We start from the raw sequence: 19,182 nt of genomic DNA, 5'->3' as shown, positions 1-19,182 counted from the left end.
ACAACTTCTACAGCTATTTGTAGAGATTTCCTGATATTCTTCCCTTTGTCTTAAATCAGAACCTAAGAGGAAACCCCCTCCACTACAGAAGCAGCCAACAGCACATCACAGACACAAAAGTACAGAGAAGCACCAGCAAAGCTGAGCTGGGCTCCGACAGGCAGCACGGAGCCAGAGGGGTTAATGCTGCTGGTTTATCCTCACAGCACCCCAGGTTACACAATGTCACAGGGCAGCCTGAGATGCCCAGCTCAGCCCAGTGACATAAGGAGAGCTGGGCAGCCTCACCTCTGGCCATCCTCATCCCGCAGGCAAGCTCTCACAGCTGCCCAGCCGGAATTACGGCTCCTGGGCTGCAAACAGCATCTCCACGGCAGTGCCCATCTTTCTCCTGGCAAAGGACGAGCCCTCCTGTCTGCTCCCTGCTGTCAGGAGGGGGATGCAGAGCAGGGAGACACCACAGCCATGCCAGGCACCCACCTTGGCTGTCGCTGTCCTGCTGGGCAGATCCTCCCGCTCCGACCGGAGTGCTGACGTATTTCGTATTTTGTTACCTCCTGTGGCTGGCCCAGAAATAGCCTGTAATCCACAGCTCTGTCACGCTCCCAGAATCTCCTTGAGCTGCACTGCAAGTGTCCCTGTGTCACAGCACAAAGGCCCAGGGGCTCTCCTGCTAGCAGCAAGGCCTGCACAGGTTTGTTACTCAGGACCCCCGAGCCACACCAAGACCAGGAGGAAACGTGTGGACAAAACTTACCATGAAAAAAAATTTATAAATTGCACCAAAACCTCCCACACTAATAACCTGTAAAACCTGTGCCAGAAAAAGTCTCAGTCCTTGGATAAAAGCTCTAGCTTGTGACTAACAACATTCACCTGAGATGGGGAACAGCCAGGTTTAACTCCACAGTCTTAATTAGGCACATGAGGAATTCAAGACTGGTTCATGAATCCAAAACGCAGCAGGCTCCACCTGTGTAACTCCTGGAAGCACATTTTCATCATAAGCAGAGCAAGACTCCTCTCAAATCTCAGTAAGGCTCACTGAGCACATGAATCTTGGGACTGAATTAGGCATTCCTCCCTGAGATCTGCAGCAAGGTCCAAGTTCTCAAGTAGAAACAATAATATCCATGTCTAGGATTCAGATTCAATAAAACCCAGGGAAAGAAACCCACACAACCCAAACCCATTCACAGTGCTGCTGGCTGCTGCTTCTAAGAAACAGGACTACTTAATGCACATTTTCTGTACACATCACAAGCACATCTATCCTGATATCTGGTAAGACAGGATTACTAGAGCTGATCTTTGTGCCATAAGCCAATCCCAGAAGAGAAAATAATTTTCCCAGGAACAGTGCAGAGGGGCTTGTGCTTTTCTACCTGCACAAGCCATTGTTCAAAGGCAAATTAAAGGAATCACAGGATGGTAAATTTTACATGGATCCATCCCCCCATTCAGGCACCCATCACTCTCAGTCTTATGGCTCCTACTGGAGATTCCGAGCATGCAGGATTTCAGGGCAAAGCAAGAGAGGCTGAGAAGTCACCTGGAACTTATCCAGACTCACAGCTTTCCTTCTCAGAGGGCTCTTCACTCAGGCAACTCCAACTTAAACAACCTCAATGCGCGCTGACCTTCAGGGCCACCGAGAAAAAACTCTGGAGAAAGGAGACCACTTTTCCCCTGTGCAAGCTGTCTAGTCCTACTTGCCCAGCATTTTCCTGGCTTCTCCTTTTCTCTGGGAGCGGATGGGTTTTAGCTGACCTGACCTCAATCCCGCAATCTGGCCACGCTGTGTTTGCACAGCCCCACACAAACCAGCTGCTCCGGCGCCGTACCTGTTTGCAAGCACAGAGCTGAAAGGAGCCCTGGCATTCCTTTGGGTTCCTCACTTCACTGGCCAAGGGATCTTTGAGAAAATGAACTCCTCCTTTGTCTGGGAGAGAGCCCTAATCCCCGTTTTGCCCTGGAGGATTACTGGGTACTTAGAAAGGCACTCACATGCACATTTTTGGTTCGTGCCAGCTGCATTTAGGCCCACAATATGCAGCGTTCCCTTTGGTCTTTAGCTTTGACAATAAGCATTCCACTGCGCCCAGACCTCGACCCAGAGCCTGCCACCCTTTTCCAGGCACCCCAAATCCACTCTTTCTCAATTGGGGGCCTTCCCTGCTTTGCATGAGCACTTGGCCCTCGGAGGCAGCTGGGCACGGAGCCCTGGAGCCCACAGTCCTTTCTTGTGCTGCCCAGCCGGCTTGGAGCGCACAGCTCCCTGCACAGCCCTGCCAAAACCACCTGGGTCCTGGCTGGGAGAAACAACCTGGTGGCTCAGGATTCAGCTTTTATCCCTAGTGAATTCCTGGCTTTTTGTGTTAGTGGTGTATGGTTAGACTCTGTCACAGCTTGCTGTTAGCACCCAGGCAGCCTGTTCCCAAAGTGCGCTCTGTGCAGCCCTGCCCACATCTTCCTCGGACTGTGGCTTCATTCCCTGAAGTTCTAATCTGGGATCAAGTTCAATGGAAGCAAATGACTCTAAAGCAGTACTGACTTGAGTAGCACTTTGCCTGCTCAGGGGAGATCTCACCTTCTCAGGAGGAGACAATTGAGAGGTGAGAACTCTCCTGGTCTGTCAAAAAAGTGCTGCGTGATCCATCCTGCACCCCACCTCTACCTGCACCTTGTGCTCAGAGAGCTTTAACCCTCTCAAAAACACATCTGCCTACTTATTGTGTCAAGACAGGAGTAAAACCACAGAGAAATGACAGTTTCATTCTTTTCTACCCCACAACTAACAGGACTATCCTATAAACTTTCTCTTGACCATTACTGAGCATCTCCTGAGGTCTTCCAGAGATGCCTTTGGGGACACTGCAGGATTAGCTTGGGGAATCAGAGCATCCCCTCTCCTCACAGGCTGTTCAGGACCAGGAGGCTGTGAGGTACAATCCTTCAGAGCTGGCCATAAAACAGTGGGATCAGCTCTCTCTGTGCATCAGATCTGTTGGGCAGAGGTGCCTGAGAGGAAGATGATGCACAGCAGTGCTCAGGTAAGCTGGAGGGTCTTTAACACACCTGTCCCTGTAAGGGCCATGGCCACCACACACAGCTAAAGCAGCAGCCTGGCAGCTTCTGGGGTATCCCCACACTGAATCATGTGGATCTAAAGCCCTTCTGATAAATGATAACATTTAACTTCTCTTACATTACACACACCAAGCACAAGCTGGCTCTAAAGGACAAGTGTCAGTGAAACTAAAAATGTAACTGCAGCTCTCCTACTGTTGTCATTATCTTGCAAGAGTTCTTTTGTCATTATATTGCAAAGGTTCCATGTTGCTAGAGTTTTCTCTCAGTGATTTGTACTAACGGGAGTGACAATCTGAGCATCCCTTCAGAGGGGGCAGAAGGAAGCCTCGTACTCCCATTTGTCACAGGCACAGTGGGCATTCAGCACCAAGGACTCAGGTCTGCAGCAGCTGAGCTGTCTCTCAGCCCTCTCTAACCTGCTTATCTGCAGCGCTTCCTGGTATTCCAGATTTTAATTGCACTTACTGGACGGGTGGAGCGTGCAGATGTAAATCACCTTTGAAAGTGTAGCAATACCTAATCCCCAGAATATGAGCTACTCCTTTTGAGCTGCTTCTCCATCCCACAACCTCTTCCTGGACAAATTCCTGGGCACCTTACTCAACACAGCATTCCATTTACTTCCTGGGGATTTCAGCAGGAGATTTGCCCAAGTAAGAAGTGATGATGGATTGAGTAAAGAGATGAGAACTTCGCCAGCTCAGTGAGAGAGACCAAGGCAAGTGACAGAAATGCTGGCTGCTAAGCTAATAAATATCTGTTTGTCACTCCAAATACCTTTAGCATCTGCCAGTCTGGCAGAGATGAGCTTGGAAAAGGATGAGGACTGCAACCATCACAAGGAACATGAGATGAGGGAGGAATCCTTGGCTCCTCTCTCTTGGTCCCATGCCTCTGTGCATCCCCATTGTTCTCACATAAACCCCGCAAAAGGGGCAGCTGGCCTTCGTGACTCCACTCCCCCCAGCAGGGAGCTATTTTAGCAGCATTAGGAGTCATCTGCCATCCTTCTGCTGAGGAGGTACCACAAGCATCTTTCCTGTACACAGCCCTGGGTGTGGGACCCCTTCCATGTGCCCCGCCAGCAGGAAAACTCTTCCCCATCACCTTTGTCTACTCTGTTTTGGTCTGGTGATCCTGAGTCTGGTGATGCCAAATCATTCCTTGGGCTTGAAGCAAGATCTGAGGCTGGGTCTTGGGATGTTCTCTGCAAGTACTGCAGGGCTGGATGAGCACCTGGGGAATCTCACCTGGATGAGATGGCTTCCCCAGTGATGCTGCCCTCCAGTACCACTGAGGTGAACCACTCCCAGCAAGAGTCAAGAGAAATTCCACTAGAGCTTAGCATATGGCTTTGACTTCCAGGGAGAAGTCACAGATCCTCCTGGGTTTCCAGGAACATGAAGGTGCTGCTCTGTAGATGCAAAACCTTCCACAGCTCTTGGGAAACCCAAGAAAACCTCACTTAGCCTAAATGCCTATCAGCTTTTAATGGGCCTTTCCTCACTTCAGACACATCTCAAAAATCCACCCAAAGCCCTCTGAAACAGCATGGGCTGCATTTCCTTGGAGTGGATGCCCCCAAAGGAAGCAGTGAGGACAGGAGCACCCACATCACTGCCAGCTGGCACTCTGACCTGACCCTCACAGCACAAGCAGGTTAACAAGACATCAAAAACTCTTCTTCCCCAGTGGCAACAGCAGCACCCTCTCAAAGGAAGCCACACCTCTGCTAGGGACATGCAGTGATTTGGAGTCCCAGCCTGGAGATCTCTGCATACCAGCAGGGAAAGGGGAGCAACACACAGCCCCACTCCCAGCCTCTCCTGCATGCAGCACACGGGGTGACACTGCCATCACCAACACTCCTCCCAAAATGGAGGAGCCAGCCCCAAAAACAAATCAAGCCACAAGTGCCAACCTCATTTGGAGAGAAAGCAGCAAACCCAAATCCTATTAAGCAGCCATCAGTGTCAATATTTATTCCTCACAAAGCAGGGACGAGTGGCCTAATAAACAGTGTCAGGCTGAGCCTGGTGAGAGGGAAGAAGGGAACAGACAGACCTGGGGAAAGGATGCAACATTAATCAGCATCACCCCTGCAAACCTTTGACAGAAACAATGTAGTAAACTCAGCAACCACTTAGAAACTAAGCTCCCTTTTTGCTTCAACAGTGATAGCCCCCAGTTCCCAGCCTGGAGGTTTGGCAACCTTCACAACAGAGCCACTGGGCCCCATAAAACCTTTCCCTTTCCATCCACCTCTCAGCACACACCTCTCTCTGGCCTGGCTTAACCACTCTCTGCCCAGCACAGAGCAGATCCATCCCAAGGTCTGCGCTGCAGGGCATTAAGCACTCCAGCCAGTGCAGAGTGAGTGAGCTCCCAGGCAAACACTGTCTGCACAGGAAGACAAACAAATCAAACCATGATTTCACAAGGCAAACTCCTTGGCTGCCAGAGTCACTTCAAATATCCCAGCTTCTCCTTCTCCCTGCAGATCATTCCTGCCCCTGGGGACAGAATCTATATGCCATTGACTTCTGCCTAGCCTGGATGGGAAAACACAGAATTGGACAAACCCACTCCAGGCTCAGTATTTCCATCAGGGCTGTAGCTGAGTTTTTAGAGCCATGCCTTACTATAGCACACATTTGCTCCCATCTACACAGGGAAATTCAAGCTGCCATAGCATGATGAGGATGCATCATGCACGGGGGGCCCTGTCCCCACTGTGACTGTACTGGCCACCAGCTATCAGCACGTACTTTGCTTAAATTAGGCTGAAATGGAGTCTGTCTCCAGCCTGGAGCCTGCCTGTAAGTGCAAAGGAATCTGTGCCCTCTGCAGCACATGAGACAGGATCAGGTCACTGCTGGAGAGCACTTGGCCTGCCTATTTTTATTGTCCCCCCGAATACTTTTCTTCAACACCATTCTGAGTTGCTGAAAGAATAGTAAAGATGAGATTTTTTTTTTCTAAATAACAGACAGGCTGGTAATCCAGAGGAACCATGTTCTTTTAACTTTTGGATATTTCTCAAATCTCTGCCCTTGTTGCCAGGCTGAAGGCATTTTGAAGGCACAACTCGATGTAATCTAATCAGGGTGAAGTGGGCTGGTTTCATTTCCATCAAATTCCCCTTTCAAAGGCATAAATTTACCCTTCTGATCCCAACCTCTAGAACTGAGCCAATACAACAGTTACTGCTACATGAAAAACCCACCCCATCCCCTTCCCTCCGAACAACTGCTGACTGACATTCCTCATGCTTCTTTAAACCCGAGGACATTGCCACTAATTTGAGCCCTGGTGCAACTGAAATGTAAAGGATTAGGGAAAGTGGCTCTGGTCTGAACAGAGACAAGCATGCAGCAATGCAGCTCACCAAGGGCAGCCAAGCTTTCCATTCCACTTAAACTGGGGAACAACCTCCTAAACCATGGTTTCGAGCACACCATGGTTTCTTTTCCACTGCCTGGAGCACCTGGGTGGTGTGCACCTCGAGATACTGAGTGTGGCTCCAGCCTGATCCTGCTGACCACGAGCCATTCTCTACTCCCACACCCACTAAAGCCCAGCAGCTTGCCAGCGCCAGCCACAGGCACTCTGGGCCTGAACAAATGTTAGCCAAGTGGGAATCACACAGGGCATTATAAAACACCCTGTTTGATGTCATATCCTCCCGATTTATTTACTTACACTGCTGCTGGGTGAAGAAGCCCAGGGATGGGATGGGATGGGATGGGATGGACCAGGCTCCACCAAGCCAGCTGCTCTGCAAACACCAAGTGAACGATGGCTGCTCACCCAGAGGGCTGACCATTAAAGCAGGGTCCACCCTAACTAAACAAAGGCAGGAAGGATGTTTTTCCCATCACTGCTCTTCCCTTAGCAGCCTTCCCAAGTCCATCTGCTCACTGATGCCAGTTGCATCCTCCTGCTAGAGCCCAGCTTTTCTCCCACTGCTGCCAAGACCTGGAATACTCTGTACAGGGAGAAAGGCTCTACATCATCCTGCTTTTATTCTCATAAAAAAATCTGTTCAGGCCCACTGAACACAGGGGCATTTGCGGAGGCCCCTGGCTGCTGCAGAACCATCTCCCAGAGGCAGGGCTGCCACGTGCCACAGCCCTCTCTGCAGAGCAATGCCAAATAGGCCACAGCTGGCCTGGTATGTCTTTATTGCATTTTGAGCAATGTTTTACAGTTAAACCTCTGGCCTGCTGACCTCTGGAAGATAAGCCTCTGTGATTATTAAATGAACTTTCCTTAAAATTTACAGTAATCCTGATTTCAGTCGAACTGAACTTCCCTCTTCGATTAAAGAGCCAGAGGTGCCAAGCACCATTTAATGTGGGCCAACAAGCTCTCAATCCTCTAAATCCCCCCATTATAGACGTGCAGAGCAGCCCTCCCTCTCCCAGCTCTAGGCTGGCCTGGACTTCACCTCTCTCACTCAAAGGAGTTTTAGGGCATTGATTTTTCCCTACTGTTGTTTCTTCTGGTGTCGAGGAAAATCTGGACAAGCACCTTGTAGGAGCAGAGTCAGGCTGAGCAAACACAGAGAGCTGCTGAGCCTCACCCCTCTCCTGAATGAGCTACAGGGGGCTCAGGCTGGGATGAGAAATGAATGTGTTTTAATGGGTGCTGCTGGTGGCACCCAACTAAATTTAAGGTTGGGTTGTTTAGGCAGAAGAACATACAGAGATCAGAGTTTAAAAGGCATTACTGCAGGGAATGAGAACAGCAGACCTTTGGACCTTGTGGGCAGAAGAAGTAGGGGAGAAAGTTGGAGTGAAGGCAAACGAGGTCTGTGGGACACATTCCTCCCAAATTTACAAAGAAAAACACTGGCTAACAGTGTTCAATTTGAATACAATTCCCTTGCTAGCCATTTTAAGGAGTCTGTGGGTCACTCCAACCAGGTGATAAAACTTCTCAGCTTCTGTCCCAGTATCTCGTTGCAAGGCGCCTGCCAGCAAAACTCCGTGCAGGAACACTGCACTGCTTACTAAAACGTGTAACACACTGAGAGCCACACGGAGCCTCCCGCTGCTCCGATGCCCGGCACCCGGCTCCAGAGAAAGAGCAGCAAAGGGACCCTCCAGCCCCGCAGCTCTTGCCCACTGCAGCCGACAGCGGGTGATGCAGTCCCGGACGCGTCCGCGCACTCTCAGCACAACGAGGGCGTTCAACTCGCACCTGGAAACCGCTGCGAGCCATGAGTTTCACGTGCGGACGGGGAGCGCGGCACGGCGGCTCTCACCCTACACCATTCCCTCCCCACTTCCCTCCCCGACCGCTCCTTCCCAGCATCCGGAGGCGCCGAGAACACCGAACGAGAAAACAGCACTTGGAACGGGAGGGGGCGGGCGCCCTTCCCCGGGAGACTCCGCCGGTGCCTTTTGTTAGCCCGCCCTGCCCGGCGTTCGGAGAAGGAGCGCGCCCGCCCCGCAGCCCCCTCACGCCGGGCTCGTCCATCCCCCCGCTCCCCGCGCTCCCCGCAGCGCTCCGCACTCACCGTGCCCCGGGGCGCGCACGGCTCCGCGCTCGCACTCGCGCCGGGCGAGGGCGCCCCCGGCAGGTGCCGCGGCTGCAGCCCGCCCCCGGCACCGCCCCGCACCGAGGGAGCCCCCCGAGCTGCCCCGTCCCGCCGCATCCGCACCCCGCGCCGCCAGCGCCGGCTCCGCCCGAGCTCCCGCCCGGCTGCGGAGCGCAGAGGGCTGCGCTCCCTCCAAGCCCTGCCGCTCTTCCCGGCTCCCTGAAACAGTCCAGTCGCTCCTCGCCATTAATCAGAGGCTGTTGCGGGCGCTTTCCGCCGGCCCGCTGATGTCCTGTCTGAGGAGCGAGTGTCACGGACCACAGCAAAGCCACGCTGCTGATGGGGTGGCTTTAACAGCGTCTGCTGTCACCTGCTAGGTTCGTTTCATACAGGACACTTAACCAGCAAATGAGTTGTATTAAATTAATTTTAAAACTACATACAGCGGAACTGTTGTGTCTCACAAAGGAAGATGACAGGCAGAGACAAGATAAATAAACCCTTTCCATTTCTTATATTGTGAAAAACTCAAGAAAACCCTTCATGCTGCACAATGATTTGTGTAACACACGGAAGGAGTTCAAGTTTCAAGTAAGAATTTGTACTCCTAATACCCTGCTTTCGGCTGGCACGAAACAAGCACGGTGCTATTACAGAGCCAAGCTGGTTTGTGCCTAGGAATTGAAGTGGCCAGGTGCTCTGGAAGTCTTCCTGGCTGAGGACTGCAGGATTTCATTTTCCCTTTCCCAGTGGTGACAGGTGAAATGAAATCAGTTTCTGCTTTCCCACCCTGCCACTTGCCATCCTCCTTCCTGCCCTTGTGATGCCAACACCTGCCTCTCCCTTTCTGCTCTGTACCCTCCTGGGTTTTTATCTGGGAGCTGTTTCCTCTCAAGGAGTGGCTCCATGTTCACCCCCGTTTTCTGGATTTGCACATGGATGCAAATACAGCACCTGGCCCTGTAACAACCCCTGAACTCAAACTCCTCTGCAAGCTGCTGGCAGCACCAGAGAGAGGTGCACAACGAGGATGGCAAATGGGGGAATGTGAGGGAAAGAAAACACCTTTAGAGGTGGCGAAATACCCAGAGAGGTGGCTGAAGGAGATGCTGGAAAAATTGCTCTTCACAATATATCATAATGGATCTTTTATCCAGAAATATCTAAACATCACCCAAAAATATCTCTGTTTTACTGAGACTGGTATTTTATAGTCTGAGGGAAAAGGATGTGAACTTATTGTGAGCAGGAAAGAATCCCTCTCCCAACACGCTCCTCACAAGAGGCCTCCCTGAAGCCATTTGTTCACCTGCTGTTAAGCTACCACAACATGTTACATAGATGATTTTACTTCTGTTTATATGTAACTTAATTCTGACCTAGCTTAAAATGGTTTCTCTTGGTCTTATTTGAAGTAAAATATTGAACAGGTACATCTGTGTCCGGTGAAATTATGCTCAGCCAGTTGAGCTACTTTTCACGTGGATGTCTCTCTGCCTACCCGCACACTCATAATCAGCAGCCCAAAATGTTTCATACTTCATCAGCTGCAGAAATCATAGCGATAAACTAGAGCGGCAAATGCAGAAAAGCACCAGAGGTGAGGTTACAAAGGCAGTGAGCATCACTTCTGATGAAACCCATCATGAGGTGGCACCTCTCTCAGCAGATTAAGGGTCATTTCCTCTTTTTTTTCACTTGTGCTTCCTGGGGAGGATATTTTGTCTGTATAAAACCTGGGGTGGTGTCACACACCTGTCTTGCCATGGCTTTGAGCTCCCACACCTGGATTTCCACTGGGGACAACAACAGACCCCTCCCGTGCGCTAGCAGGGGATGTGTCATCAGGATGGGTTAATAATTTCAACAGCTCCAGATCACTGCCTTGTGACACAAAAGGGCAGGTTTGGGAAGCAGGATTAAGCAGCCTGGGAATAAGGATGACTCAGGTGGTGCCTGCCTTCCTGTCCCCTTTGACAGCAAGAGGCCCTTTCTGATCCAAGCTGAGCACACCCATCACCCCGCTCAAGAGCTGGTGTCTGCAGCCACCAGCCAGGGTGACCCTGCTGCCAGCAGAGTCCCTCTGTGCAGATGTCACCCCCTGGAGGCATGGCCTTTGCTATCACCTCTCCCAAAGGCGTGATTTCTCCCCTCCCTGACTGGAAAGCCACACGGAACGCTGTACATTCCCACAGCAGCATGTGCAGCGTATGCCACCTGCTCAGGATCATTCCATTAGGAGCCAGAAGGGCCCATGATAATTTGCTCCGTAAATGACTCCAGATGGTTTTATTGATATTTTAAACACTTGAAGTGTACTTTGCATCTTGGCCAACCATTTGGCAAGATACCGAGCGGCAAACAGGGTCACAGACGTTACCAGGCAAGGAAACAAAGTCCGGCTTCGGGATGAGATCATAAAAACCCATGAACGCTTGTCCTTCTGTCATAAAAACAACAACAAAAACATTACCACCATAGCATAAACCTGAGGCTCCCCATAACCTTGGACTATTAACTGAAGCAAAACAGCACTTAGGATAGCACACGGACTCGCCCTGAGGCAGATGACAGGCAGCTAATCCCAGTGGGAATTCACTGGGAGGGATCACAACAAGCACATAGTGCTGACAAAACGAAACCTTCCGCACGGTCCCTGCCGCCCTGGAGCAGTGAGCACGGCCTGCCTTGCAGACTGATGGGGCTGGGTCCAAACACCCACACGGCGCAGCTGAGCTGCTGCAGGCAGCAGAGGCGCTCAGTGCTCACAGCTCACCTCCTGCCAGTGTCCTGCCTGCAATGTCACCGGCCCCACACAGCCAAACCATCCCGGTCACGCCTTGGCCTTTGTGCAATTCCCTCCTGATCCTGTGTTCGTTCCCTGCTCAGGTGGAGCAGCCCCAGGTGGCACGTCCTGGATGGCACAGCATAGCTCCGCTCCCACTGAGCTACCTCCAGAACTTTTTCCACCAGGACCAGCCTACATGACCTTCAGTGCTTATTCTGGAAAGAAAAGCCCTTCCATACAAAAAAATGAAAGAATGTCTGTAACTAAGCAGGATTTCTCCACCGGGTGACTCTTGTGACACCAGTATCAAATATCATATCCTGCAAGGGGTAAGAACCAAAGGGCTGGTTTTAATTCCTTTTTTTTTTTCTTCAGGATTTTGTTTCCTTACATGGTGTTTGCTTCCGATGGCAGTTTAATCCTATCTAAGCACAAGAGCAGAGGTCATATAATCTCCCTCAACAATCATGGGTCTTTGCAAGTTTTCCTCTGTCCTGCTGGTGTTCTCACTGCTTAGAAAATGGCTCTCCTTGGACTTAAAGAGCACCTGAAGAAATCAGAGCTGGACCCTGCAGTGCCCAGATGGATTCCTCACCTGTCTCCCCCAGCTGCAGCAAGTTGCATTGGAAGCAGAGCGAGTTATGGCAGAGTTGGTGTCAGGAAGGTCCAGTAAAGCCCTTGCCCATCTCCCTGCCCTTTCCCACCTGGATCAAAAGCATGCAGGTAGTTTCACCTCAGCTCCCACATCACGGCCAACAGGCAGTGTACACATTGCTGCCATCAGCTCCATGGGCTGCCAGCTGGGCTGCAACAGGGACAGAGAGCCCACAAACTCTGTGTACACACCACCTGATGGCACTGCCTTTGTTTGCCTTTGGGAGTAGGGGAAGATGCCCTAGGACCATGCACATCCACATGCCATCCCTTCCCAGAGATGACAGGAATAGCTCTGCTGTGGGGAACCAGAGGACTCAGATATTCATCCAAGAGTCCTTTCTCTTTTGCTTTTTTTCTAGTCAGCACAAAAACTCCTCCAGTGCTCCTGCTCTTCAGCTGGATTCCTGGTACTGCCATGAACAGTGTGCTCCTGGGGGCACGGGATAACCAAGGAAGGTTTCCCCTTGAGGGGAAGGAGCACTGCATGCCCACAGTGCTGGCTCTGGAAGAGTGCCCCTGGATCCCTGTGCTCCCCCTCATCCCACACTTTGCTGTTTTCTTGCTTCTGGCAACACGAGCTTCTGGACACAGGGCTGGGATACGGCTGGGTCACAGAGATGGAGCAGGATGACAAGATGATGTGAAACAGCCCCAAGGGAGCCTGTGCTGCGGCTGTTCCTCGTGGCCCTGGCTTGCTGGGCACTGCAGATGCCAGGCTGCAGCACAGCAGGGCCCTCCCTGCATTTGCCCAGGCAGCTGGTGTGAAACATGAGAGCCCTGGCACGTCTGCTGCGGGAGGAAGGGAAGGTGTGGGATGCACACAGGAAATTGGGTTTTGACATAAACCATGGGCTGCATCGGAGAAGGATGAGTTCCTCTGAGGAGTGTTTGCAGTGCTGACCTACCCACAGACCGTGAAGAGTGAGAACACAGAGGGGCTGCAGCCAGGGCCATCAATCAGGGGGGAACAGAACTCCCAGGGAGGCTCCGGTTTTCCAAAACGTGCCCAGTCGCCTTTTGGTTTGGAAAACTTGAGCCATGAGTTGCTCAGAGCCAGGTCTCTTTGAATCCAAGCCTGTAAAGCTGGGAGAAGTTTAGAGAAACTCCCTGTCTTGGCTTATCTCCAAGTCAAATTAACTCCTGGAAGGTGAGGTGGTGTTCAGATAAATATCAAATCTCTCTCTAATGGGTCAAGGCCATTTTTTCCAGTGAACAAAAAGGATTTTTATTGGATCTCTCTTACACTGCATATCTCAGACTGAACTTAAGATAGCTGTGAAAAAAATTAAGAAATGAGGAAGTCCAAATCCTGCAGCAACGAATAAAACCCATAAATTTCCTCATGAAGACTTCACCCAAATACACCCAATGAAAAATCAGTTTAAGATTGAACTCAGTCTAGATGCAAGAAATCCCATATTTCTTGCATCTAGACTGAGTTCAATCTTAAACTGATTTTTCATTGGGTGTATTTGGGTGAAATCCCATATGTGCCAACTCCGGGAAGTTAATTCCTGATGTTTTTATTCAACTATCCTTTCCTCTGCACTGAAAATTTCTAGACTGTGCCCCAAAGTTTTCTCTCAGTTCTTGGCACTGAGGTCACTGTGAGCACCCCTCTGTGTATGGAGATATCCCTAAGAGAGAAACATCATGATGACAGCATAAAGAGGAAATAGCAGAAAGCTTCTTAAACATTCCAAGGAGAGAAGTGCAAAAAATAGATGTGAATCCACTTTTCCTCCAACGTGAGGTGAAAGGAAGGCAGAGAGAACCCTCTCTGAAAAAAAAAACCCTCTTTTCCTTCTGAGCTATTGACAAAAAGACTGAGGGAAAAGAAGAAGGAAAAAAAGGACATTTGTACAGTGAAGAAAAAAGGGAGAAGGCTTTGAAGACCTAATTAACAGACTGTCCCAAGTCACTTCAGTTCAGCTGCATCACAAAAGCTTGACAGAGATCCATGGGACCACAACAACCTGCCCAAGAGAATAAGACACTGTAAACAAAACCAGTCACTCCAAAAACCCACCCCCCTTCAAATCCAGGGGGCTGGGAAGGGGAGGAGGCTGCAGCTGAGGGCCTGTTTTCCTGCTCACTAATAAATTTAGTGTACAGAACCTTTTGTGAGTCCTTTTTAAAGTTGTTTGTTGATTAAAGCAGCAAACAACAAACTTAGCCTTAATTTATGCTTCTTTAAACATTTCAAGCTTGGGGGGGTGCTTTTTATAGGAGTTAATGAGGCAGAATAGGTTCTTTAAGGGGAAGATATTTTCTCACCAAATTAAAACCTGTATTGAAAATAAAATAATGAGATGAAGGTGGCTTTTCTTTCAGAAGTAAATAAATCTTGGAGTAGGGAACTTCTCACGCACTTGGAACCGTCCTTATCGGAGAGATCTGAGAACAGCAGGTTCACAAGATGTTCTCTCTCTCCTTTTTTAAAATTTATTTTGCCTTCCCCCTTTCATGTAAACAGTAATAAAGCATTACTTGCTCTAAATGTGCAAACAGTTCCAGTGTGTGAGAGCAAGGAAACAGTGGGAGCTGTTCTTTGCCACAGCAGAGCCAGCCACAGAAGCCCCAGGCAGGGACTTGGCCCCGCCATAACCCAGGCAGGGCAGAGAAATGGGCCACATCGTGCCACCTCAGACACCTGGGCAAGTCTCTGAGGAGCTCCCAGCAAGATCCCAGGTCAGGCTGAACTTGCCAAATTAAAGCTTGTCTCAAATCTGCTGCATTTTGGCAATCTGGTGTAGCGGCACAAGGAAAATCAAGTACCAGAGTGGGCAGTGCAGGAAGCTACTGTGACACCAGCAATCCGCACCGGATGTCATGAGCTGGGGACAAACAGGCACAACAAGGTCCTGGGGTGACAGGAGAGCATCAGGCATGGCTCCTCTCAGAAATGGGGAAGAAAGGCTCCCTTTCATGGCAGCTCCAAGCACACTGGAGAGATAACCCTGTTTGTCTTCACCATAAAGGCTGACTGAGCGCCGGCCTCGCAGGCACAAACGGGCCGGTGCAGCCTCCAGACAGGCAACTGCGCTTGGGGGCGTTCTGGGTGTCACTGAAATGTCAGCAGCTTTTCTGGAGAGAAGCCCATCTTTCTGGCTTATTCCTTACCAAAAGGAACTGGGATGTTTGTGGTGTTTTGCTGAATTATCCCTACTGTATGGGTGAGAACAGGGCTAAGCCTGCTCTGGAGTGCAAATCGAGCGTTTTCCCCTCCATCTATGGAAATCTGCAGACAAGGCAGCCACGAGCAGTCTGTAACTGCCCCCAGGATGCTGGGAGCTTTGCAGGAGGGCTGTGCTTACCCTCCTGCTGCCAGCAGGCTGACCAGGGCTCAGGAAGTCCAGTGCACACCTGTGGGAAGCCATGGCAAAGCCTTATGCGATGGAGCAACAGCTCACCTCGAATTTCAAAGCAGCTGTAAGAGCCAGCAGCAGGACAGGAGGGTATGAATGGGGCTGTTTTCATATCTGCCCTGCAAATGTCTGTTAGCACAGCAATGCTATCCGTTGTTATCCGCAAACAGCGGGATTTTATCCGCCGGCCTCCCTCTCTGATCATGGAAAATGTATACACAGGATAGCCAAAGGAACCTGAGCCGGCAGCCAGCCACTCCCTGTGAAACCACATACTGCAGCCATGAGAAAAGGAGCTCAACAGGCACCAAAAAGTCAACACCCAGGGGAATTCCAGCGTTTGGCAACGGCTCGGGAAGATCGGGGCCTGCAAAGCCCTGTGCTGCGTGGAGCTTACCTGCAAAGCAGCTGTGAGAGAGAGATCAGCCAGAGAATGACTAAGAGATTAAAAAAAGAAATGGTGAGCTCTTCTCTCAGTCCATGAAAGCACAGCAACAGTGCCCTGGCATTAACTGCAGACATGCAGCCATGGAAGCACTTCACAGGAGGAGGGAAAGCAAGGAATGCATCAAGGAATCTCCACAGAGGAGTCCCCAGAGGCAGGCAGGAGAAGAGAGGGCCTCCAAAGGGACACTTCTGGCTGGACTGCAGCGTCAGTGTCTGAAATATCAAGAAGAAATATTTTCAAGCTGTGAGCCAGCCAAAGGCAAGCAATGGCATATGAAGATAAAGCAGAGAGACTCTAAGGGCTAGAATCACATAAATGGGATGAAAGTATCTCCAGCATGTTGGAGTCTGGAGGGATACAAGGCAAAACTTCCTCATGAACTTCCCCTCCTCTCTGTTGTGCACATATCCACAAAGGGCAGTCTGAAATTCCCCAGTACACTGAGCATCAGCTGGGAATGTTTCATGAGCTCTCCCACTGAAATAAAAATCTAAATCAAGGGAAAATCCCTCTTCGGTGCTGTGGACATGATGCCTGCCCCAAAGCTGCTGAATGGAATGGAAAACCTTTTGCTGAGCACCTGTAGTTCCCCTCACTTATGATTGCTCTACACAGCACTTGCAATTTAATTTCTAATTAAGAGCCATGAACCAGACTCCAGATGAGATGGTGTCCATCCGCATAACTCCCTTTCTCGTCTGTCTCTGGCGGTTCTGGAAGGGAAGATCCCCGTGCTGCCTGTCCCTGTCCCAGGTGTCCCAGTCCCAGGGAGGGGCTGCACTGGCTGCACACACAGCCCCAACAGCTGTGGAGCAACAAAACTGGGCCAATGGCCTTGGAATTCAATCCTCCTTCTACAGGGACTCCCTGCCAGCCCAAGGCGCTGGACCTTGGAGTGGGACCGCAACCACAGCAGGTCAAAAATTTACTGCAGACACTGGTTCTATTCAATGAAATACCTGCAGGAAATGCCCACTGATTCACTCACATGGTTAAAAAGAAATTGAACTGTTTTCAGGTTTTTTGGAATGGAATGAGAATCCTCCAGAACAGCCTCTCACGTGAATGATTTGTTTTGTTTATTTTTTTTTTTTCCATCACTGAATCTTCTATTTCAGACTTTCGGTCTTTCATTCACTGGGGTTTTTTTACAACCCTCGGGCTGTCAGTTCCTTCCCCACAACTTCTACTGATTTTCTTCTTTTTCTAAGCCCTCTTGCCTTCAAGAAAGGATGCAGTTTTAAAATAGAACAAACATCTATTGTAGCAATTTACATTTTAGGTATTATCATGAGTGAAAAAGCTGAAGCAAATGTGCTCTAACTTTTCCCTACCTGGGTTGGTTCTGCAGTGCTAACCATTATTCAGAGAATTCAGCATTTTATAATCTCTCAGGCACACTCAAGTAAATACATGGTGTTTGTAAAGGACTTTGGATTCACCTAATAAGCCAATGGATGTCACTGTTGCTCTGCGCAAACCAAAACAGGAAAGCAAAGAAAGGTGATTAAACCAAAATAAAGTTACAGGAGAGAATTCTCTGACCTGGTCTGTGCTGGTTCCATTGGGCAATTCCCTCAGGGGCTTCCTAAGTGCATGTCCAAGGTATCCCAGTGTAACTGCAGAGATAAGGTCAGGCTAACAGCTGGGTGTAAAAGAGGAGGGCTCCAGCAAGGCTCCTAAGCTGTTTAACCCCTTCAGCTCCCCTGAAACCAAACGCAGGGAGAGGCATTTGCTGATGAGTTTCCTGGGAAGGACCCACCCTTGTGCAGCAGGATGCTCCGGGCTGGCACAAAGTAGGTCACCAAGAGGCTCTGCAGCCATGGCCAGAGCCGCAGCTGCACATTTCTAGGTCAGTGCTCACTCCTGCTTTAATGGGTTGATAAAGGTTTAAGAAACAAGTGGAGGTTTTGGTTGCATTCCTGTGTGCCAGGCAGCAGCTCAACATCTCACCAGAGCTGCTGTCACTTGAGAATCGCTGTTGCAGTGAGGGGTGAATTACTGACAGAGCTCAGGGAAACCAGGAGAGAAAGGTAGGGTCCCAAGAGCACAGAAAATATGACCCAAAAGTAGAGGTAAAAGGTTTGAATGCTATGAGAGAAAATGAAGAAAAACGCCTCAAAAGTATGAGGAGTGTGAAGTTTCTGATCCTGGTCTAGTTCAGTCAAACTGTCCTCAGTCAGAACTGTCCCTCATGTACAGGGACTCTGTGATAAGAACTCAAGGCAACCGGAATTTGTTTCCTGGAAGGAAGAATACTATTTGATCAATTGGGAAAAAATGCCTGAGGCTGGTCCAAGTTTCATATATTTGGATCTAAAATACACTTGGGATAAGTGCAGTTATTCCAAAGTGTTGGTAAGAGGAGTAATTCCTTTTCCTGCACATGCCGTTTAGCAAGCAGGAGCTATGCAAACCAATAAAGCCAAAGCAGGAACCTCAAATGCCAATTGTTTAGCACTGGAACAGAACCACTGGACCACACCGCTCCCACCAAGTGAGGAACTAAGCCTGAGACATTGTCAAGGTGCTGATGGAAGTAATTCAGCTGTTATCTCATGAGATCCCTCAGGAGGATCTCTGAGCCCTGTCTCAGAACAGGCTGAGCTCGTTGAAGCCTCTCCTCGGCCCCAGCAGCCTGTGAGCTGCCTAATTGCACCAGGCAGGAAGGAGCCTGTGGCAGGCACGGCTGTAGGCACTGTTTGTGCTGCTCTGAGGACATGGGCTGCTCCTCACAGCCATGGCTCTGTCATTAGTCCTCAAAGGGACACCTCACCAACGCCTTCCTGCAGTGACAGCTGCACCCACCACGCGTGTGAAGGCACACTTACACTAACCTTTGCTTTCTGAACTTTCAAAGCCTGCCGAACAAATGTTTAGGTGCCTCGACTCCCTTGTACAGCTGGATTCAGTTTTGCTTCCCCTGTAGGAATAAAGGCTCAAAAACCTTTCTGACTGCCTCCATGCAGCAGTTCCATCCATGTTTTCCAGAAGTTTTGCAATGGCGCTTTTGGAACTGGCCATTTCCCAGCAGCTGTGGCAGAGGGAAAAGCCCAGGGAGCCACTCCACATCCTAACTCTGATGCTGTGATACCATGATGTTGTTCACCCTGTGCTGACGTCAATTAAACTCTTGTTAACTTCCATCACTAAAACAAGTTCTGATTTATTTACATTGGAACAGGCCAAGTTGAGGAATTTGCACTTAATGCTTATCGAGCCAACAGCAAAAGAAAAACACTTGACTCTCCAAGTGGTACAGAATGACATAACCCAGAGCTGG

General features: G+C 50.0%; 1 protein-coding gene and 1 long non-coding RNA gene across 7 annotated transcripts in view; both read right to left on the bottom strand.

Moving 5' to 3' along the window:
* SHROOM3 (shroom family member 3) overlaps positions 1-19,182 on the bottom strand; it is a 109,264-nt gene that overhangs the window by 29,268 nt on the left and 60,814 nt on the right. The window contains exon 1 of one of the 6 annotated variants that reach the window (XM_064710147.1): positions 8,618-8,671. The exons of 4 other annotated variants lie outside the window; for them this stretch is intronic. The gene's annotated coding sequence lies outside the window, so the exon portion shown is untranslated. Of the gene's footprint in view, positions 1-480; positions 604-8,617; positions 8,672-19,182 lie in introns of those variants that run through there. One more of the 6 variants, XM_064710149.1, reaches the window with a different exon arrangement.
* Positions 13,927-17,570, bottom strand: LOC135446427 (uncharacterized). The gene is made up of 3 exons (XR_010439807.1): positions 17,445-17,570; positions 15,849-16,111; positions 13,927-14,059 (listed from the first exon to the last, which is right to left on the bottom strand). It is a non-coding gene; the product is annotated as an uncharacterized LOC135446427 (long non-coding RNA).

Source organism: Zonotrichia leucophrys, chromosome 4, assembly GCF_028769735.1.
Source record: "Zonotrichia leucophrys gambelii isolate GWCS_2022_RI chromosome 4, RI_Zleu_2.0, whole genome shotgun sequence".
NCBI classification, from domain to species: Eukaryota; Metazoa; Chordata; class Aves; order Passeriformes; family Passerellidae; genus Zonotrichia; species Zonotrichia leucophrys.
Note: the sequence above shows the minus strand (reverse complement) of the source record. Positions and strands in the feature narration are given on the sequence as shown.